The 8,002-nt window shown below is 33.3% G+C and overlaps 1 long non-coding RNA gene across 1 annotated transcript; it reads right to left on the bottom strand.

Annotated features, from left to right (window-relative positions):
- Positions 1–2,943: 2,943 nt before the first annotated feature.
- Positions 2,944–6,596, bottom strand: LOC149216612 (uncharacterized). Its single transcript, XR_016250579.1, has 4 exons — positions 6,380–6,596; positions 6,079–6,242; positions 3,691–3,908; positions 2,944–3,491 (listed from the first exon to the last, which is right to left on the bottom strand). It is a non-coding gene; the product is annotated as an uncharacterized LOC149216612 (long non-coding RNA).
- Positions 6,597–8,002: the final 1,406 nt, after the last annotated feature.

Genomic DNA, 8,002 nt, shown 5'->3' with positions numbered 1-8,002 from the left:
TTCATTCTTTGAATTTAGCACTTAAATCTACTTCTTATGATGTGCCTTGGTTTGGGAGTGTTATTGAGGATGCACGACATATCCACAACTTTGTACAAAATCATACAAATGCCCTCACAATCTACAAGGAATACACCCATCTATCATTGTTGAATATTGCAAATACACGGTTTGCCTCTTCATTCATCATGTTGAAGAGGTTGAGGAAGGTCATAATTGCTCTTGAGGCCATGGTTATTTCAAAGTTTTGGTATTTTTGGAGAAATACAGATCAAGTTGCCTAAAAAAGAGGCAAGGACACAATGTTAGACGATGCTTGGTGGGAGAGAGTAGATCTCACTATTAAAATCATGTACCGTATCATTTCTTTGCCACGATTTGTAGATACAAACCAACCCATCCTAAGAGAAGTTTATGAGGGATGAGATTCCATGATCGAGTCTGTGAGGACCATTATTTTACAGAGTGAGTTCCTTGAGTATGAGACATCATCAAAGGCCTTCTTCACCACCATACAAGATATTCTTGTCCACATATGGGACAAGAATTGCACACCTTTGCATTGTTTGGCCCACTCATTGAACCCAAAATAATACAACCATAAGTGGCTGAATGGTGGACCTTTCCGCAAATTCCCTCACATTAAAGGTGAAATTTCACAAGGGAGAAAAGATGCATTGAGGTAGATTTTTCAGGATAGAGAATCCCTTGATGAGGTGGAGGATGCCTTTGCAGAGTTTTCCATTAGCCTTAGTCAATTTACAGGTTATGATGTGATTAGAGACAGAGGGGCTAAGAAGCCCTATTCTTGGTCAACAACTCATGGGACAACAAACCCTCATTAAAATCAATGAGCCATGAAGCTCCTCTCTCAGGTGACTTCATCATCTTTTTGTGAGAGGAATTGGAGAACATATGGGAATTTGTATTGTGTCAAGAAGAGTAGGCTTGAGCAGTCTAGGGCAGAGACAATGGTGTATGTGCACACCAACCTTCGTCTTATTTATAGGCATAGGGATGAGTGGTTGAAAGGAAAAAAAATGTAGGATGTCTTCCCTGATGATATGGGTTTGCACAACAGTGTTGAGTTAGCATTTGCCAACTTGGATCTTAATGACCTAGTGCTAGAGCCTGACATGTTTGATGACGGTGACACTCTTAAGTGGTCATCCTCCACACCGGCAAATGTAAAGATGGCATTGGATATAAAGGAGGATAAAACAGAGGAGAGGAGTGGTGACCATGACAATGATGCTGAGTTTGATTATGATGATTGATGACTCATGAGCTACCTATTGCCTTGTACTTTGCAGTGGTTTTGTGTTTGCTATTTCTATTTTCCATTACATTGCTATTTACTATATAACAAATTTTGATTTTGATGACTTAATGAGAAAACTAAAATTTCTTATCTTTCTCCTATTGGATCATTGATGAATATGTCACAATTGTATTTGTATGCATAATATTACTTTGTAAAACTTACACATATTAAATTTACTATAGAATCTAGATCTATGTCTAAATTTTTATCATGAATGAGAATTTGTATACCACATATGTGTCCCATGTAAAGTGATTTAAGTTGTGAGTATTCAATGTCAAATTTCAAGTGATTGTTACATATAAAGTTTGTTTCACTTAACATAGCTCATAGCTTTTCAACCTTCATGCATGCATTCTTATTTGAGTTGATTTTCTTGAACACTTTTTTGCATTGATTTTATGTGCAGAGAACACTTCAAATTATTGAGCTCAATGACCTAATTACATCACCCTTGCACGAGATAATTGCATAAATATAAAATTTGTTAACGTGAAATGAACAGGTTACCCTTGCATAAAAGAGAACCCTGAGGTATAATAAGGGCACACTTTACTAAAGACTTGCAAAGAAATGATTCCAAGTTAAACAATTTCAAATTGCAGTTGTCTATAACGCGATTTTTTGAAAGCTTTTTTGGCGGGTTTTTCCGGTCGAAATCCGGCAGGAATTTATTGGAATCCCAAGTTTGATAGCTAGTTTCTGCACAATGAAAGCGTCCCAGGGGTTTTCGAGGGTGCTGAATCCAAATATGCAAATATGCAGTTAAAAAACCATTTTAACTGCAACAAATCAAGATTTAACCTCAATTTCTTAAAGTCTCATTATAGACAACTCCTTTCAAATTCAGATGCTTGCATTAATGAAAAATAATCCATTACAAGGAAATGATGCATAATCATTCACACTGACAATTAGAAGTAATTTGTGAGATAGATGCAATCGATATTTAGAAGGGGCGGAAATTCTATCTATCTTTAGAATTTTTGACAATTTTAACGAGTGCAGTAGCAAATTCCCGGTATCATTATCAACTCTTTTTACAGGACAGTGAAAAAGCAGAAGGTCTACACCAATGAAATGGGAATGTACGGAGAAGCACAAAAGGATGTGATAGCAGAATTTACATTGCGTTTTCTTCGAGGGAGAATTTAAAACGTTGAAAAGGCGAGTTCTAATGTCGGTGAAACTGGGTAATGAATAAAGCAGCTGCCACGTCATAATCAAATGATAACAGATAATGACTATGGATAATACAACTCGAAGTCGTTGTAGGTTTTACTGTTTTGTATATATACATGGGTGGAAGAGCAGATTCATAAAATGCAATTGTAGCAATTTCAAACAATAGATGAATCCATAAAATGGGGAGACAGAATATTACAATTCTACAAGGGGAAAATACTTAAAGAGTAATCAAACACAATAATCTCTCATGCCGAGACCTTTGAAAAAGACAAACCTTGTAAAATTCAATATCCCATTACTTGGTCATGGTAAAAATGGTCATGGTAAAAACAAAAGGGAAAATTTTTTCCGCGCCAAGATATTTTGATAATGACAAACCATGTAAAAAATGTTAAATACTTCAACCACAGCAGATTTAGCCTACAGATATGGAGCAGATTTATATTTCAAGTATAGTTTCAACTGACAAACTGACAAACAATGTTACTGTTATATGCACAGTTAATCCGAATAGTAGTAATGACAAAATAAAATTCAATATCCCAACCCCTGGACAGATCAATGTAAGACACATAAAATAAAAAATGATAAATACTTCAACCACAGCAGATTTAGCCTACAGATATAGCACATCTATATTTCAAGTATAGTTTCAACTGACAACCAATGTTATGTTATATACACAGCTAATCCGAATAGTAGCTAAGTGACTGAACATCACAGTTATTTTTAAAACATGATCAAGGACATGACAGGCCAAAGTAGAATATTGTGAATTTGTTCAAGTGGCTTCCTATATAGGAAGGTGCACATCCAAACTGCAGATGCTCTAAAAGAATTTCACTGATTCTGATAGAAACTCATGAGAAGAAACATCCATATATCAAATAACTATATTCAAGAGATATGCAATATGCAGATGCATCCATTTTATCCAGAATTATTTACACGCTCACATTCATCAATCCATTCGGAATACCTGCAAACAAATTCAGACATTATAGAGTTGTTCATTACTCCATTGCATATGAAATTCCTCTTCTCCAATTCGACAAGGACAACCTTTCTCAATAATTCAAACCTCTATAAATATAAATTTTCAGCTGATCTGACTACACTATTAAAAAAAGCAGCACATGACAACTCAAACACTAAAATATATGGCTCAGGAAGCTTACACGTCAATGGGCTCGCTCAATGCTGTCAATTCCAATCAATCCAACAGCGGATAGTATGTTCAGTAAGGGCTCAAAAGTAGAAAAATCACTTAAAAAGATAACACTTCATAAAAATAACCTTACGAAAACACCAAAAAGGACACTGACAATTAATTGAGGTGCTGAAACTCTCATGGCATATCCTACATGAAGCCTCCCCAATAAGATCTTTCCGATCCCTGAATGAATAAAAATGTCAGAGCTGACAAACTGTCAGACTGCCCGAGGCTTCATATAATCAACAGACTAGACATATATTAGGGGAAACCTCAAAAATATAATACCCATGGACTACTTAAAGGAAAAAAAAAAAAAAAAACTACATCAAAATTATTCTCAGATATTCAACCTAAGTTGCCATTTGAAGAGCAACTATGTAGGTTTATATTGGGGATATATATTGAGGAAAAAATAATATAATATAATGGGGATATATATGGGACAAAGGATTGTTATATTGGCGAATATGAAAATAGAGTTCAAAGTTAATGAAAAAAAATATAAAAAATGTCAATGAAAAAATGGATAGTTACACTATCAATATCTACTGAAAGTAAAAGTTTTTTAAATTAAAAAGATGTATTAGGTTCATATTGATAGAGAGTTAAATAATGTGATTTTTAAAAATATTTTCCAATATATAATCAAATTAAAAATATTGTTTAATATACCACCAACTCACACTACAAGTCAAAAATTCATTTGAATAAAGCCTCGCGAGTTAATCAAATAAACTAGAGTTCAAAACCATCGATCTAGGGCTTAACATCAAATGTATCTAGGCAGGTATACTTCCAAAGTCCTATTCATGGAAATTTGCAACCATATTTAACAGTTATCACTACGAATTGTCATAGCATTGTTTAATGCACATAGCAAATTTAGGTTTGGGTGATCCATTGGTCTTTATGAATTAGAACACCCGTTATGCAGTCTGAAGTTCAATCTGTAGAAATCTGCACAACATGTAATTTTTTACAAAGAAAAACCTCATGAGAAAGTTGAAACACTGGGCTCTTACATATTTTGCGAATAGTACCTACTGTATATCCGTCAAGCATTGAAGAGATTTGTCAGTACTGAATACAGCATCTGATCTAGTACAGAAATCGGGTTATACATGCACGAGAGAAAGCTGTAAGTTGGAGGCGTATTGATTATCGTGACTATTCCTTTATTCCTCCATGTTTGACACAATACAAGATGTGAAAAATCTCGGTATAAACCCCTTGTTTCATGTGGAAAGCTGCTACAGCGAATCCGTAATCAATCTAGAGGCATAGCATGGAACATCATCGAATCCAGCATTTCAGAAAAAGGGATCACTCAAATTGACAGTGAATCAGTAATCAATGTAGAGGCACGGACAAAATATCATATTTTAGTTATTTTTCATATCTACAAGAGTAATTTTTTTTCACCAGAGTATCTCAACAGTGCATAGTATTGCCCAGGATTGGACCATGAAATATATAAAGACTGAATTTCAAAACATTATCAAATCCAACATCTCACAAAAGAGCTCGAATTCTATTTCCTCTAGAGTATCTCAAGAGTGCATAGTACTGTCCAGGATTGGATCATGAAACATGTAAAGACCAAACTTCAAAACATCATGGAATCTTACAACATCTCACAAAAAAGATTATACTCAAATTTTAGTTATTTTTCATATCCATTTGTAATTTTTTTCAATGGAAAAAATCTGATCTGGATTATCTCAAAAGTACATAGCACGGCCCACCACTATCAATAAACCATGCTACATGTAAAGACCAAACTTCTCTACCTAACTATTCCACCACATCCACTTAACTGTTCAAACATATCCACTCATATTCAAAAAACAGCTTAGGGAACTAGTAAATTACCAATATGTTAACAACCAAGGGAACTAATCGATTATACCGGTATGTTGACCGCGTAAGGAACTAATATACTACCGTTATGTTGCATGTAATCGCATAAATTTGACAATAAATGTGATTAATATGTGCCGACACAAGTTAGATTCGGCATGGAACAATTAATCGTAATATCCTTCAGAAATTGATCTCTTCAGTTTTAAAATTCCCAATAAAAATATTCAACAGCAAATTAAGTTTAATTGGGCTTCCTAATTCAACCGTTTCAAAGGGTAGCGAGGAAGGGTGACTTTTCGCATCTTTAAATATTAATTGATTTTTTTTATCAAATTAGACTACCACTATGCCTATTTTGGGTTAATGAATGAAAACCCAGAAAAAGAAAGTAAAAATATCAGCTATTGTTTTCACAAGGCTCATGTCCAAAACCTGCCTAGTGCGTTTAGGGTCTGAACGTTAAAAAGAAAAACGAGCATATACTCACATGCGGCACTCCACGCTGCTCTCGTGGTTGCAGAAAGGGCAACTGAAGACAGTACTGAGCTTTTCCTGCTTTTTTTTGGGCTCCGGCTTCTTCGATGACTTCCTCTTTCCCATATTTATACTTAAAACTCTCCAAATTACACAGTAATCCTCCTGCTTTGGAACCTATCGGAACCAAGAAATTAATGGCAGAGCTTACAGGAAAACAATGCTTTGGAACCTATCGGAACCAAGAAATTAATGGCAGAGCTTACAGGAAAACAAGACCCGGAAGGGGCTTAACAAGAAGACCAATACATTACCTGTGGATGAATTCCTCGAGATAGTGGAATTGCGAATCAAAAAACCCCAAATTAATGGCAGAGATAACCAGAAAACAACACACGAAACGGACTTATCAAAAAAGACGAGTGCATTACCTGAGAATGAATTCCCCGAGCGAGTCGAACCGCGAATCAGGAAAATCTAAGTGAGCTGCCAATAGGAGCGCGACTGTTATATGTAGTCACCTCTACCGACTTAATTTGGCGTTGTGTTTTTTGAAAAAGTAAAGAAGATTTGTTTGGTTTTAAAAGGGAAAATGGGCCGTGTCTGGAAGCGACTATTATGTGGATGATATGTGTTTGTGGACTAATCTCACTTTATAACTGGAAAATGTATGGTTGAATTATTATTTTTAAATAAAAGCTGGAAAATTTTACAATAAGTTTAAATATATTTGGGCGAGGGTGTATTATTATTTTTTGGTTTTATAATTATTTATATTATAAATTATACATTTTTTTCCTCGATTTATCAAAGTGAGATAATTTTTTTTTTCATTTTCAAAGAGATTTGAAAGAACAATTTTTTTTATTTATCTAGGTGTTTGGTAGATTTATAGTGAAAATGGATTTAAAGTAATTTAAATATTAATTATAATTATAATTATTAATTTTGAGCTTAAGGGATAGCTCGTTGGTTGAGTTCCTATTACTAGGTACCTCGCCTATAGAGAGGCCATGCCCTTGGGGTTAGGCTTCACTAGTTTGGCGGAGGAGTAGATATCTTTGGGTTAATCTACCTATTAAACATTAATTTTATATTTTATTTTTACCTAATTTGAAAACAATATTTTATTAATAATTATAATAATTATTATTATTATAATTATTTTTTTTTAATCTTATTTTGACTTAGTCAAAATGTCTACGAGACATTACATAACATTAAAAAAATTCTATAAAAAGTGATATAAATATGCATTTATCTAGCTGTTGAAGTGAAGTCATGGTTCCCTCATAAAGATGTGGACTAAATGTGTGTATATATTATTGTGTTTTATTAATAAATAGAAGTAATTATTATAAATGTTATTTAGATTGAAATTTTGATACATGGTTCAATTGAGTTTAGCTTTGGGTGGTTGGCTGGAATAGTTGTTATCTTCCCCACTTAAGTTTAAATCTCATGGGTTAGCTCAATTGGTGGAATTCTCATTGTTAAGTCATTAGAAAATCACGCATCGTCATACAGTTCAAGTTGATTTACCTAAATTTTCTTAAAAAAATAAAAATAAAAATAATAATATGATATAAAAAAATAAAAATAACAATTAATAATATGATATAAAAAAATAAAAATAACAATTTACTTGATGAACTTACAAAAAAATATTTAAAATTGATCAAGTCATTCTAAACTCTTATTCGATATCTTAAAAAAAATTATGTAAACCTTTTTTATTGGATATCTTAAAAAAATTATGTAAACCTTTTTTGTTGGTTTGTTTTGTTAAATTTTATGTTAAATGTAAAATTTGATAATTATTATATAATTTCGATTAAGGATCCTTACATGATCGTCGTGAAATTAAGATGGCTTTAGTACAAGAAGCAAGTAGAGAAGTTATTACCACCATTAGATCTTAGCATGCACATTCATTT

Source organism: Pinus tabuliformis, chromosome 1_1 (assembly GCF_031772625.1).
Source record: "Pinus tabuliformis cultivar Carrire ecotype Pingquan chromosome 1_1, CPIR1, whole genome shotgun sequence".
Taxonomy (NCBI): Eukaryota; Viridiplantae; Streptophyta; class Pinopsida; order Pinales; family Pinaceae; genus Pinus; species Pinus tabuliformis.
This window is presented reverse-complemented; position numbering and strand designations above follow the sequence as displayed.